Source organism: Giraffa tippelskirchi, chromosome 8, assembly GCF_054371585.1.
Source record: "Giraffa tippelskirchi isolate mGirTip1 chromosome 8, T2T-mGirTip1v1.2.pri, whole genome shotgun sequence".
NCBI classification, from domain to species: Eukaryota; Metazoa; Chordata; class Mammalia; order Artiodactyla; family Giraffidae; genus Giraffa; species Giraffa tippelskirchi.
In genome coordinates this window covers 157,537,814-157,552,494 of record NC_137282.1, presented here as the reverse complement: position 1 = coordinate 157,552,494, position 14,681 = coordinate 157,537,814, and the positions used below count along the sequence as shown (strand labels likewise).

General features: G+C 39.8%; 1 protein-coding gene across 20 annotated transcripts in view; it reads right to left on the bottom strand.

Annotated features, from left to right (window-relative positions):
• Positions 1–14,681, bottom strand: part of NEDD9 (neural precursor cell expressed, developmentally down-regulated 9) — a 288,025-nt gene that overhangs the window by 270,717 nt on the left and 2,627 nt on the right. For 10 of the 20 annotated variants that reach the window (XM_081523819.1, XM_081523809.1, XM_081523814.1 and 7 more), the window contains exons 2-3: positions 13,668–13,719; positions 2,774–2,868 (exon numbers count right to left, since the gene is read on the bottom strand). The gene's annotated coding sequence lies outside the window, so the exon portion shown is untranslated. Of the gene's footprint in view, positions 1–2,762; positions 2,869–13,667; positions 13,720–14,681 lie in introns of all 20 variants that reach the window. The other 10 variants (XM_081523805.1, XM_081523808.1, XM_081523803.1 and 7 more) reach the window with 2 other exon arrangements.

Here is a 14,681-nt window from a genome sequence, read left to right as displayed (position 1 = left end):
TGTCGATGAGTTCTGTTTTCAAAAATTTGTCTTGGGTGAGTCATAAATTTACACGACATATTTTTAGTGACTAAAGACAAAATTCACTCACATTGCTAAATTAAAAAATTCCAGTATTACCAATGTAATTTGTATTGGTTAGTGTAGTTCGAAGGATATGTCTAGAAAACCAAAGACAGAGAAGTAACACAAACTTAAAATGTCCTAATATTAATTTTTCATCACATAACTTAAAAACTGTCTTTACTTTTAATATTGCAGACTCTGTCCTACCTTGGGTGAAATATTTTTAGTTTAGAAAACCAATCTGTAGAACATACTAGGTTTTAGAAACTTGGCTTCTTCACATTCTCAAACTACTGTGAAACTTTATTAAATTGGTGAATCAAACAAAACCTATTCAAGAAACAGTCAACAGTTGCTAGGTGATATAGGTGTTATAGAAACATAAGATGAGACGTGGCCTTTGCCCTCCTTTACCTGGTAAGGTAGTTAGGAAGAGACCCAGAACAACAGTAACAAATCATGACACTGTGCAGGGATGTGAGTGCTGATTTTTAGAAGTCTTGAGATGCAGGGGTGAGAAATGGGGGGAAAAAAAGTAAACAAAGCAGCTAAGAACAGAGGATACAAAGAAAGAGTGTGCATCTTGCATTTCTGACAACTTTTTTTGTCATTCCCATCTTTGAGCTCCATTGAAATGAACTGAAGCTGAAATAGTCAGAGAGAACTTCCTAGAGAGTTGGATTAGCTTTGGGACCTGAAGGAAGAGACAGGATTTGAAAGGATAAATGGCCAAGTAGACAACATAAGCCGAAGTATGGAGATGAGAATGCATTTAGTTTTGAAGAGGAGCAGTTAACCTTACTAGCGTTGGAAGTCATAGGAAAGAGTACTAGGAGAGCATGGTGGAAAAAAGAGAAGAATTTTAAACATGAAGAACATAGGGAATTGCTGAGAAGAGGGAAACAGGATAAAAACTGGTTTGGGGGGATTAGCTGAGCAAGGTCATGGAAGGTGCTTGGGAAGGGTGAAGACTGGAGTCTGTCACGGTAACTAGGGCATTGCCGTAGCGATTCTTCCACGAGGTGATGATGGCAGTGTTAAGGAGGATCAATAAGCACTTTCCAAGAAAGAAAAACCACCTGATCTTGAGCAACCTGAGTCAGAGACGACAGTAGAAATTCTTGTCGAAAGGAGTTGGGAGATATGAGGCTGGAGCTTAGGGAAGCAGAGAAGCACAGTGTGGAGAAGTAGACTGACGCAGATTTAGTCGTCAGTGACACAGAGGCTACAGCTGAAGCCAAGAGCATGAGGGAGGCTTCATCACGGAAGGAATGTGAAGGAGAGAGCAGAGAAACGAAAGCTGGCAGGCACCCACACGGAGGGCATAGCACAAGTAAAATGAGCCAAGGAAAGCGGAAACGCGTGATCTGAGACAGAGGTGAGACTAAAAGACTGTGTTATCAGAGAAGGGAGGCAGCAGGGTGCTTAAGGAGGAGGACAGTGTCACCGGTGCTGGCAGGGGGTGAAGGAGCGAGATGAGGACCTTAGGAGAAAAGTTAATAACCAATAGCCACCTGGAACTGGAAGCCAGATCACACAGATAAGGGAGGGAAGGAGCTGAGACAGTGAGCCAGAGGACACGGGCGGAATTATAAAGCAGCTGGGAGGACAGGCTCTGGGGGCAACTCCACCTGAATCCTGGCTCCACCCAGACCAGGCAACTTAACACACAGACGCTGACCTAAGTCTCCGTGCAGGGACTGAACGGCATCCTGCCAAATTCACATCCCTCCCAGAACCTCAGAATGTGACCTTATTCAGAAACAGCGTTCTTGCAGATATAACTAGTAAAGATGAGGTTATTCCACAGCAGGTGGGCCCTTAATCCAGTATGACTGCTGGCCTCATAAGAAGAGGAAAGCACAAAGAGAGAGACACACACAGGGAAGACAACCACGTGAGGATGAAGGCAGAGACTGGACTTAACCTGCAGCTGCAAGCCAGGGAAAGCTGAGGTTGGCTGGCAACCCTGGAAGTTAGGAGAAAGGCACAGGACAGATTCTCTCCCAGGAACATGAGAGGACACAGCCCTGATGACTTCTCGATTTTGGACTTCTAGCCTCCTGAACTGTGAGAAAATACATTTTTGTTGCTTGAAGCCACCCATTTTGTGGTACTTTGTTATGGCAGCTCCAGTAAACCAATATTCTTGGTAACCTTATCCTTAATGTGAGGATACTAACACTCTCCTATAGGGAAGGTTGGAAATATAATATTAAAAATGCTTAGCTCAGTGTCTGCCCCCTTGCAAGAGCTCAGTTACGTGTTGTCACATATTTTTCTTTGAACAATTTGGTGTGGAAGAAAGGAAAAAGTGGTCCTACATAAATTATACATGTGGTAAAGTAAATGTTGTTATTGTTTCTTTTTAAACAGCACTTATGTGTGCATATTGAAACACAGAAAATAGTCTCCAGAGAGACGGATAGACTAAGGAATTTGGCGATAATATAATCTTCGTCAAAGACCAAATCCAGTGCTAATGAGAGATTTCAAGAGATGTGACTATAAAGTGACAGACAATATACTTTAATGACCTACTACCATTTATAGTCCCAGGATGATATTATCCTTCAGAGAAGGTGCTCTGGAGGGTAGACTGTTTTTCTAATGGTACTGCCACGACCACAAATCAATTTAATTTTCTTCCAAACCACGTAGCTCCAAACTACACAGACAAAGTTTTCATCACTTACGTATGACACACCTCATTCTTTATCAGAATATGTATCTTCCCAGGCTGTTCACTCAACTGATGTGACACCAAGCAACTTCTGACTATTTCCAAATGCCAAGTCCACCCTGAAATTATAAACATTAGCACCACTGAGGGCATTTTTAAAAGGTGTACCAAATATTTATCAAAGTAGTCTTAAATACCAAAATGTGAAAGAAAACATTTTGATTTCAAATAGAATATCAATCTTGTTGGCATAAAGCCTTGATGACTTCAAACTAGACATGTGTTTTGACAAAAGTTTTTAAAATACATATTATATATCAATTTTTTCCCAGATACGTTAACACCTAAGGCCTAACTGGCTACTCATCAAAGCAATGATGGAATTTTTACTGGTGAATTTCCAACTGAGGTCCACTCAGCTATTTCTAATTAAGCCATTTAAGTACATGGCTTTATTTTTTTCCTCCTTTTATCTCATACCTCAGTATACACGAGAAGGAAATGGCCTTGTTTTCCAAAGGCTTACAAAGAACAGAAAGGAATAAACATGATTTTAAAATGCTTAATAAACTATTCACATCATGTTCAGATTTTCAGAGAGGAAGAAGGACAAGCAAAGGGGAAAAGGGTCATCTTTAATTTGTCCCCATTTTAACTTTCCTGGAGTTTCCATCCAAACAAAAAAAAAAGATCATTAACAAAAAAGTCACTTTGCTTAAAATGAGATCTTTTAAAATGGGCCTTTTAGTACATAAGAACCACGGATTTTTTTTGCTGTTTAATCTTCATCGTGGAATAAATTAAATTCTTTATTCATCCTTCTATTGCATTTTGTGCACCATATTTCACAGTGAAACACTAACCTGCACTTTCTTTGAGCTTGGAAATCCAGGACAAATATAAGGAGGTTGCAATAAAAGAGGAGGCTCCCCCAGAGCCCAGACTCTGAGAAGAAAAAAATGTGCCCTGCCTGGTTGCAGAGAGGAAGTTGCATTTGGTTGTGCAACTCACTGGTTACACCGAACTCTTGGCCTGATTCTGAAAGATGACATCTGTTCACCCATTGCCCAATTCACTCCTTTCTCAATCAGTATCTGTTAGCTTGATTTTAAGACACAGTCTTCCACTCCTTTGATCATCAGGAGAGATGGAGGAGTTGAGAGAGGAAGTAGAGTGCCCTACATAATACGACCTTCTCTCAAACTTGCAACTGGGTCACATGGCTTTGGTTCTGAAGAAGGCTCTGATTCATCCTGTCCTATTCTTATAAAACCATCAGCATTTATGGAATATATATATGTATGGTGTATATATATATATATGTCTGTAACTGAGTACACACTTGCATTGTATGCATATATAAAAGAGCATATATATATATGTAATACATTTCCTAAGTATACTCAAACATTATGTAACACATAAAATATATACAATATACTATTCCTATAATATATAATACATATATATTATATACATGTTACATAGAATACATATTAAAATACTATTGATATTATATACATGTATAACATATATTATTATGTATTATATTATGTATCATATTTTATATGTGCACATAATACACTCACATATATCCGATCAGTTCACTCACTCAGTCTTGTCTATTCGTGACCCCATGGACTGCAACACGCCAGGCCTCCCTGTCCATCACCAACTCCCAGAGCTTACTCAAACTCACATCCATCGCGTCAGTGATGCCATCCAACCATATCATCCTCTTTCATCCCCTTCTCCTCCTGCCTTCAATCTTTCCCAGCATCAGGGTCTTTTCCAATGAGTCAGTTCTTCACATCAGGGGGCCAAAGTGCTGGAGTTTCAGCTTCAGCATCAGTCCTTCCAATGAATATTCAGGACTGATTTCCTATAGGATGGACTGGTTGGATCCCCTTGCAGTCCAAGGGACTCTCAAGACTCTTCTTCAACACCACAGTTCAAAAGCATCAGTTCTTCAGCGCTCAGCTTTCCTTGTAGTACAACTCTCACATCCATACATGACTACTGGAAAAACCATAGCTTTGACTAGACAGACCTTTGTCGGCAAAGTAATGTCTCTGCTTTTTAATATGCTGTGTAGGTTGGTCATAGCTTTTCTTCTAAGGAGCAAGCGTCTTTTAATTTCATGGCTGCAGTCACCGTCTACAGTGATTTTGGAGCCCCCCAAAATAAAGTCTCTCACTGTTTGCATTGTTTCCCCATCAATTTGCCATGAAATGATGGGACCGGATGCCATGATCTTAGTTTTCTGAATGTTGCCTTTATGCCAACTTTTTCACTCTCCTCTTTCACTTTCATCAAGAGGCTCTTTAGCTCTTCTTCACTTTCTGCCATAGGGGTGGTGTCATCTGCATATCTGAGGTTATTGATATTTCTCCTGGCAGTCTTGATCCCAGTTTATGTTTTATCCAGCCTGGCATTTTTCATGATGTACTCTGCATATAAGTTAAACAAGCAGGGTGACAGTATAGAACCTTAACGTACTCCTTTCCTGATTTGAAACCAGTCTGTTGTTTCGTGTCTGGTTGTAACTGTTGCTTCTTGACCTGCATACAGATTTCTCATATATATGTATACACAATTATATAATGCTAGTGTATACTCAGTCACAGGTTGTTAATTGTCTTCTTACTGTTTCCAATGTACATATTATTCTCTTAAACCAATGCTGAAGTCTTCAATGGTAGGAACACTATTAAGATATAATGGAAGATCTATACTGTGGGTTGGCATTGGGTAGATTTCTTTAAGGGCAGTTTATTGAGAAGCAAGCTATGCAGACCTCTGGGGTGGGGTGTTCCAGGCAGAGAGGTCAGTGACTACAAGGACCTTGAGATGGAGCGTGTTGGAGAGTGGAAGGAACAGCAAGAAGGTCAGGGTTGCTGAAATGCAGCAGATAAAGAGCAGAAGGCAGAGAGTTCAGAGAGAGAGAAAAAGGGTGACCAGCTGACATATGGTCTTCCAGGCCTTAATAATATTGAACTGGACTCTAAAAAGCTGATGAAACATAGAGCTTGAAGTTGAGAAATAAGAGCTTGGAGAATATATGTCAAGACAACAGAACGAGAGGACGTAGGAACTGGCAGACCTTGGAAAGAAGAAGAGAAATCCAGAGTGAAGGCACAATGGAAGTGGCATGAAACATAATGAACCCTTCTGCAGACACAGTGAAGGGCAGAATAATGTCCTTTAATTAATTAGTGAGCACAATGAAAGTGAAACGAACAGTCCAAAAGTATCAAAAGAGAAATGACAGCCAAGGAAGACAGACAAATATGATCCAATATATTACTTACCTTCCAAGAAGAGACCAAAACAAATGGGAGAGGAGAAATATTCAAAAAAGATAATTTGAAACTGCACTTCAGAGGAATAAGCAAAGACTTAAACCTATATGTCTTAGGAAAACACTAATTCAAAATGATTAACTCTGAGATTGTTGTTGTTCAGTCGCTAAGTGGTGTCTGACTCTGTGACCCCACGAACTGCAGCACAGCAGGCTTTCCTCACTATCTCCCGGAGTTTGCTCAAACACATGTCCACTGAGTCAGTGATGCCATTCAACCATCTCATCCTCTGTCACCCCCTTCTCCTCCTGCCCTCAATCTTTCCCAGCATCAGGGTCTTTTTCAATGAGTTGGCTTTGCATCAAGTGGCCAATGTATTGGAACTTCAGTTTCAGCATCAGTCCTTCCAATAAATATTTAGGGTTGATTTCTTTTAGGATTGACTGGTTTGATCTCCTCACTGTCCAAGGGACTCTCAAGAGTCTTCTCTGGCACCACAATTCAAAAGCATCAGTTCTTCAGTGCTCAGCCTTCTTTATGGTCCAACTCTCACATCTGTACACGACTACTGGAAAACCATAGCTTTGACTGTACAGACCTTTGTCGGCAAAGTGATGTCTCTGCTTTTGAATACATTAAGTTTGTCATAGCTTTTCTTCCAAGGAGCAAGTGTCTTTTAATTTCATGGCTGAAGTCACTGTTCAAAGTGATTTTGGAGCCCAAGAAAATAAAATCTGTCACTGTTTTCACTTTTTCCCCATCTATTTGCCATGAAGTAATGGGGCCGGATGCCATGATCTTAGTTTTTTGAATGTTGAGTTTTAAGCCAGCCTTTTCACTCTCCTCTTTCACCCTCATCAAGAGACTCTTTAGTTGCTCTTCACTTTCTGCCATTAAAGTGTTATCATCTGTGTCTCTGAGGTTGTTGAAATTTCTCCTGGCAATCTTGATTCCAGCTTGTGAGTTATCCAGCCCAGCATTTTGCATGATGCACTCTGGATATAAATTAAATAAGCAGGGTGACAATATATGTACTCCTTTGACAACTGACGTACTCCTTTCCCAATTTTGAACCAGTCTATTGTTCCAAGCCTGGTTCTAACTGTTGCTTCTTGTCTTAGACGTCTGAGATGCTTTCTGGTAAAATTACTGGACTTCACAGATAAGAAAATAATTCTGTGGGCACCCAAGCAAAAATATTAGGTACCTATGAAAACGAGAAAGTTAGCTTTTCTTAGCCACAGTCCATTCCAGGACAATAGAGAAAAAACTGAAACTCCTCAGTGAAGAAAATGTGGCTCACTGATTTTGTCAAAAAAAACCTGTATTTTAAGATGTGCTCATATTGAACTTTTTGATGCACATTTTTACACATTTTAATGCATTTATGCATTTTAATTCATGTGAGCACCACCACAATGAAAATACAGAATAATTCTATCACCTCCCCCAATTCCCTGTGTTATCCTCTTTTAGTCAAAGCTACCCTTCACCCCAACTGCTGAGAACAAATCAGTTTTCAGTCACTATATTTTTGTCTTCAGTTTCCTGGGGCTCTCCTTTTTGGGGTTCTGACTAAAACATGGAGCTCTGGAACCATACAATATGCAAACTTTTGAGACTGGCTCCCCTCCCCCCCAACTCACACAATGCCTTTAAGCTTCATTCAAGTTGTTTGAGTATACCAGTAGTTTTGTTATTACTTTGTATTACTGAATAGTATTTGACTGTTTAGTTTGCACATACTTTGTGGTACAACTCATTCATCCATTCACCCATTGAAGGACATTTGTATGAGGTTGTTGATATTTCTCCTGGCAATCTTCTGTGCGTATGGATAGATATGCTATAAACTTTCTGCTATTGAACCCATCCAGTAAGTTCTTAATTTTGATTATTATACTTTTTGGATATGTATTTTGTGAACTTTTTATTTTGTATTGGGGTGTAGCCTATTAACAAACAATGCTGTGATAGTTTTCAGTGAACAGCAAAGGGACTCACCTACATATATACATGTATCCATTCTCCCCCAAATACCCCTCCCTTCTGGTCTGCCACATAACATTGAACAGAATTCTATGTGCTATACAATAGGTCTCTGGTGGTTACCCATTTTAAATATAGTAGTGTGTACATGTCCATCCCAAACTCCCTAACTATCTTTTTCCCCCATCCTTCCCCTGGCAACCATAAGTTCAGCTCTCTAAGTCTGTGAGTATCTTTCTGTTTTGTAAGTAAGTTCATTTGTATCATTTCTTTTTAGATTCCACATATGAGGGATGTCATACAATATTTCTCCTTCTCTGACTTACTTCACTCAATATGAAAATAGGTCCATCCATGTTGCTCCAAATGGCACTGTTTCATCCTTTTTAATGGCTGACTAATACTGCATTGTATATACATATACCACATTTTCTTTATCCATTCCTCTGTTGATGGACATTGAGGTTGCTTCTATGCTTTGGCTACTGTAAGTAGTGCTACCATGAACACTGGGGTATATGTATCCTTTCAGATCACGTTTTTCTCTGAGGATATGTGTTTTCAATAGATTTTATCTTTTTAGAGCAGTTTTAAGTTCACAGCAAAATTAAGCACTAAGTATGGAGTTCCTATATGTTTCTTCCCCTCAACACCATAGACTTCCCCACTATCAGCATCTCATACCAGAGTGGAATCTTTGTTGCAACCAATGAATGCTATTGTATTTTTCAGTTTAGAAATTTCCACTTAACTCTTTTTTACAGTTTCCATTTCTTTGTTGAGATTGTCTTCAATTCCTTACTTAAGCATTTTTATAAGAGTTTCTTTAAAACCTTTGTCAGATAATTACAACATATGTGTCATCTTGGAGTTGATACCTGTTGATTGTCTTTTTTTCCCATGAAAACTGAAATTTTCCTGGCTTTTCATATGTCCAGTAATATTGGATTATTTCCTGGGCATTTTAAGTATTGTAAAACTGCGTTTTGTTTAAAATTTTATGGATAATGATGGCTTTTTTATTTTAAAGTAAGCAATCCCTGTGGTCTAGCTCAGGGCACAAAGTTCAGATCATCCTTCTGAGGGTTGTAGTTCACGTCCTTTGTGGTGCTTCTTGGAGCCTTTCCAGCACACACACCAGCCAGGTGTCACCCTGGCATCTGGATGGCGGTCAATTGTAGTCAGCGAGGGCTGCTACGATCGGTGTCATACACTGCGTATCTTAAACGACAGCATTTCTTAGTGTTTTGGAGACTGTGAAGTCCAAGTTCAAGGTGGCAGCAAGATTCCATGTCTGCTGAAGGGCTTCTTCATGGTTTGTAGATGGCCACCTTCCAGTTGTATCCTCACACAGCTGAAGGAGATCGTTTGTCTTGTGCCTCCTCTTATAAGGGCACTAATTCCATTCATGAGGTCTCCACCCTCACAACCTAATTACCTCCCAAAGGCCCAATCTCCAGATACCATCCTTTTGGGGTTTAGAGGGTAAAGAGTAGAAAACACATCATATACTGTAACCTGATGGAGAAGAGGAGGAAGAATTTGATGGAAAAGAGGAGATGGGAGAAAGTAAACGTATATAATATTAGGGTTGCTTAGAGTGGGTCAATAGATACATTGTAAACAGATGAAGTGTCTAGCAATGTTGGTGATAGAGATTATCATGAAAAATAAAAACAGAAGCAACTGTTTCAAAGTATATGGGACACATAAAAAAAACAAAGGAAACAAACCATGCCAATTACTATATTAAAAGAAGCAACAAAAATATAAATAATAATACAACTTCAATACAACTGCTACCACATACCTATTAAATCAACAAACAGAAATTGTCTAAATTCCCCTATTAAAATAAGAATCTCAAATTGGATCAAAAAGTTAAATTCAGCAAGAGAATCCCTAAAACAAAATGATTCATAAAAGTTGAAAAGAAAGAACCAAGATATACTTAAAGGGGCTTCCCAGGTGACACAGTGGTTAAGAATCCACCTGCCAAGGCGGGAGACATAGGAGACGCGGGTTTGATCCCTGGGTCGAGAAGATTCCCTGGAGGAAGAAATGGCAACCCACTCTAGTATTCTTGCCTGGAAAATCCCATGAACAGAGGAGCCTGGTGGGCAATAGCCCATGGGGTCACAAAGTAGGACATGACTTAGCATGCACACAAGATATACTTGGCAAATACAAACAACAAAAAAGTTAGTATTTCTACTAGTCAAGTCATGACCTTTACATTCAGTTCAGTTCAGTTCAGTCGCTCAGTTGTGCCTGACTCTTTGTGACCCCATGGACTGCAGCACGCCAGGCTTCCCTGTCCATCACTTAATAATACATATTAAGACATTTTAAATTAAAAAGTAGAATCATAATTAAAATCCAATATATTTCAATATCTATTCATCAAAAATACAGAATCAAAGTTCATAAAGCCCAAACTGAAAAAAAAAAAGAAGAGAGAGAAATAGGCACAAATATATCACTAGTCGCTCAGTCGTGTCGGACTCCTTTCATGCGCTGGAGAAGGAAATGGCAACCCACTCCAGTGTTCTTGCCTGGAGAATCCCAGGGACGGCGGAGCCTGGTGGGCTGCCATCTATGGGGTTGCACAGAGTCGGACACGACTGAAGCGACTTAGCAGCAGCAGTATATCACTAGTAGGAGACAGATCTCACTCCACCTGTGCTGAACTGCGTTATGTGTTCATATCATCTGTTGCCTCCACCCACCTTTCCTTTGTCATTCTTTCCTTTAGGCAGACTACCTCTTATCCTGTTCACTTTTGTTTTGACCACACAACCTCCTCTGTTCAAAAGAATGTGAGTATATGTGACATGGGCTTCCCTCGTAGCTCAGACAGTAAAGAATCTGCCTGCAATGCCGTAGACCCAGGTTTGATCCCTGGGTTGGGAAGATCCTCTGGAGAATGGCAACCCACTCCAGTATTCTTGCCTGGAGAATGCCATGGACAGATGAGCCTGGCGAGCTACAGTCCTTGAGGTTGCAAAGAGTCGGACACAACTGAGTGACTAACACACATACACATACATGTTTCATGGACCATCGGAGCATAAACTTTAAATGCACTTGCATGGTTTGACCCTGCAACTCTTGTTCTACCAGGACCAGAGGGAGGGTGGGGTGGGGGAAGCATGGTCATGCAAGTGCAGCGTCATATTCTCTTTTCATTAAAAAACTTTGATATTTGTTCATCATGGATTTCGGTATTAATTTTGATTTTTAAAAATATTGCATTAGAAAATTCATTTATCCTGATCACTGAGTTTTTTTTTTTAAGTCCTCTTAAATTTTGTACACAAGGCAAGTTTCCTGCTGGTGGCCCTGCTTCCTACCCTGAAACATGACGATAGCGTGAACCCAGAGTAGCTACTCGATCAGCCCTGTATCTGGAGTGAGAAGACTGTGGAGCTGGGCTGGGCTGAACCAGGCAGATCCCAGGGGAACCACAATGGGGATGCAGCATTCAGGCAATACCAGCAAGAAGTAAGATGTGTTGTTTAAACCAATGTGATTTGAAGTTTCTTTGTTATGCAGCATGGTCTAGTGAAACCTAATGTATAGCCTATGGCTGATCTGGTTCCACAGGACTGGAAAAGGTCAGCTTTCATTCCAGTCCCAAAGAAAGGCAATGTCAAAGAATGCTCAAACTACCGCACAATTGCATTCATCTCACAGGCTAGCAAAGTAATGCTCAAAATTCTCCAAGACAAGCTTCAACAGTATGTGAACCATGAACTTCCAGATGTTCAAGCTGGATTTAGAAAAGGCAGAGGAACCAGAGATCAAATTGCCAACATCTGTTGGATCATCGAAAAAGCAAGAGAGTTCCAGAAAAACATCTACTTCTGCTTTATTGGCTACGCCAAAGCCTTTGACTGTGTGGATCACAACAAACTGTGGAAAATTCTTCAAGAGATGGGAATACCAGACCACCTGACCTGCCTCCTGAGAAACCTATATGCAGGTCAGGAAGCAACAGTTAGAACTGGGCATGGAACAACAGACTGGTTCCAAATAGGAAAAGGAGCATGTCAAGGGTGTATATTGTCATCCTGCATATTTAACTTATATGCGGAGTACGTCATGCGAAATGCCAGCCTGAATGAAGCACAAGCTGGGATCAAGATTGCTGGGAGAAACATCAATAACCTCAGATATGCAGATGACACCACCCTTATGGCAGAAAGTGAAGAAGAACTAAAGAGCTTCTTAATGAAAGTGAAAAAAGAGAGTGAAAAAGTTGGCTTAAAACTCAACATTCAGAAATCTAAGATCATGGCATCTGGTCCCATCAATTTATGGCAAATTGATGGGGAAAGAATGAAACAGTGAGAGACTTTATTTTCCTGGACTCCAAAAATCACTGCAGATGGCTATTGCAGCCATGAAATTAAAAGACACTTGCTCCTTGGAAGAAAAACTATGACCAATCTAGACAGCATACTAGAAAGCAGAGACATTACTTTGCCAACAAAGGTCCATCTAGTCAAAGCTATGGTTTTTCCAGTAGTCATGTATGGATGTGAGAATTGGGGTATAAAGAAAGCTGAGGGCTGAAGAATTGATGCTTTTGAACTGTGGTGTTGGAGAAGACCCTTGAGAGTCCCTTAGACTGTAAGGAGATCCAACCAGTCCATCCTATAGGAAATCAGTCCTGAATATTCATTGGAAGGACTGATGCTGAAGCTGAAACTCCAATACTTTGGCTACCTGATGTGAAGAACTGACTCATTGGAAAAGACCCTGATGCTAGGAATGATTGAAGGCGGGAGGAGAAGGGGATGACAGAGGATGATATGGTTGGATGGCATCACTGACTTGATGGACATGAATCTGAGTAAGCTTGGAGAGTTGGTGATGGACAGGAAAGCCTGGTGTGCTGCAGTCCATGGGGTTGAAAATAGTTGGACATGACTGAGTGACTGAACTGAGCTGAACTGATCTTGTGGACAAAAATGTCAGATTATAGATCACCTTTAGTAATGTAATAAATATGTTAGATCTTATTCATGTAGACCACACTATTCCCTAAAAACAGAGAAAAGTGAAAAAAGTAAAAGTGTTAGTCCCTCAGTTGTGTCTGACTCTTTGCGATTCCATGGACTGCAGCCTGCCAGGCTCCCCTGTCCATGGAATTCTCAAGGTAGGAATACTGGAGTGGGTAGCCAATCCCTTCTCCAGGGGATCTTCCCAACTCAGGGGTCAAACCCAGTTCCTTTGCATTGCAGATTCTTTACTGTCTGAGTCACCAGGGAAACCCCAAAACAGAGAATACACCTTCTTTTACTGTGTACTCACTTTCCAAAATTAACCATATACTAGACTACAAAGAAAACATCAGTATATCCTTCAAAGTGGAAATGGTATAGATAATAATCTTTGACTACACTGTAATTAAACTATGAAATGCTAACAAATATAGAACTGCCTCCCTTTGAAAGTTATAAAAAGAATCTCTTTTAAATGACTTCAAAGTAGAAATCAAAAGTAAACTGGCAGAATTTCTAGATGATAACAATAGTAAATGTTAATAGAACATTACTCATCAAAAGCTACAGGGTACAATCTAAGCAGTGCTCACCACAAATTCAAAGTTACATACTTACATTAAGAAACAAGAAGAGGGCTTCCCAGGTGCCTCAGTGGTAAAGAAATCACCTGCCAATACAGAAGAAACAAGAAGAAATACAAATGAATGAATCAAGGAGCTAGAACAAAATTTACAGAAAATAACAAAACAACTCAAAGAAAAGCAGAAGAAATAACTGATAATGATAAAAGAAAAAAGTGAATTAATATAAAGAAAAAAAGGGAACTGATAAATACATCTAACAGCTTGTTAACTGGGAAAAATATAGAATGATTAGCAACTATAATTAAGATAAAACAAGTGAATTCACAAAATAAGCAATGTGTTGGAGAAGTTAAAAGATTTACAAAAGAGGTGTTATTAACACTGCAAATTATTTTTAAAAATTGTACCAGATAAAAACAAGCCAAATAAAAGAATTACAGAAAAAAATTAGGAAGAGAAAAAAATATCTAAAGGGACCAATTGCCATAGAAAAAAACACACTGCATAGAAGAAAATGGACAAAGAGCTGCTTCCCTAAAGCATTGACAGCAGTTTTACAGTTGAATTTCACCAAACGCTGAAAGAAAAGAAAAATCCAAATAAGATAGCTTCTAAATATTTTGTATAAAGCCAACACAATGTTAATTAGCAAAAAATAAACAAAACCCACAAAAGTAAGTTAAACACAGTTCTAAAGAGAAAAGCACATATCAATTTTACTCACAATATTGATGACATAATTCTAATAAAAGATTAAGACATGGAATTCAGTTCAGTTCAGTTCACTCAGTCGTGTCCGACTCTTTGTGATCCCATGAATCGCAGCATGCCAGGCCTCCTTGTCCATCACCAACTCCCAGAGTTTACCCAAACCCATGTCCATCGAGTCGATGATGCCATCCTGCCATCTCATCCTCTGTCGTCCCCTTCTCCTCCTGTCCCCAATCCTTCCCAGCATCAGGGTCTTTTCCAATGAGTCAGCTCTTCGCATGAGGTGGCCAAAGGATTGGAGTTTCAGCTTCAACATCAGTCCTTCCAATGAACA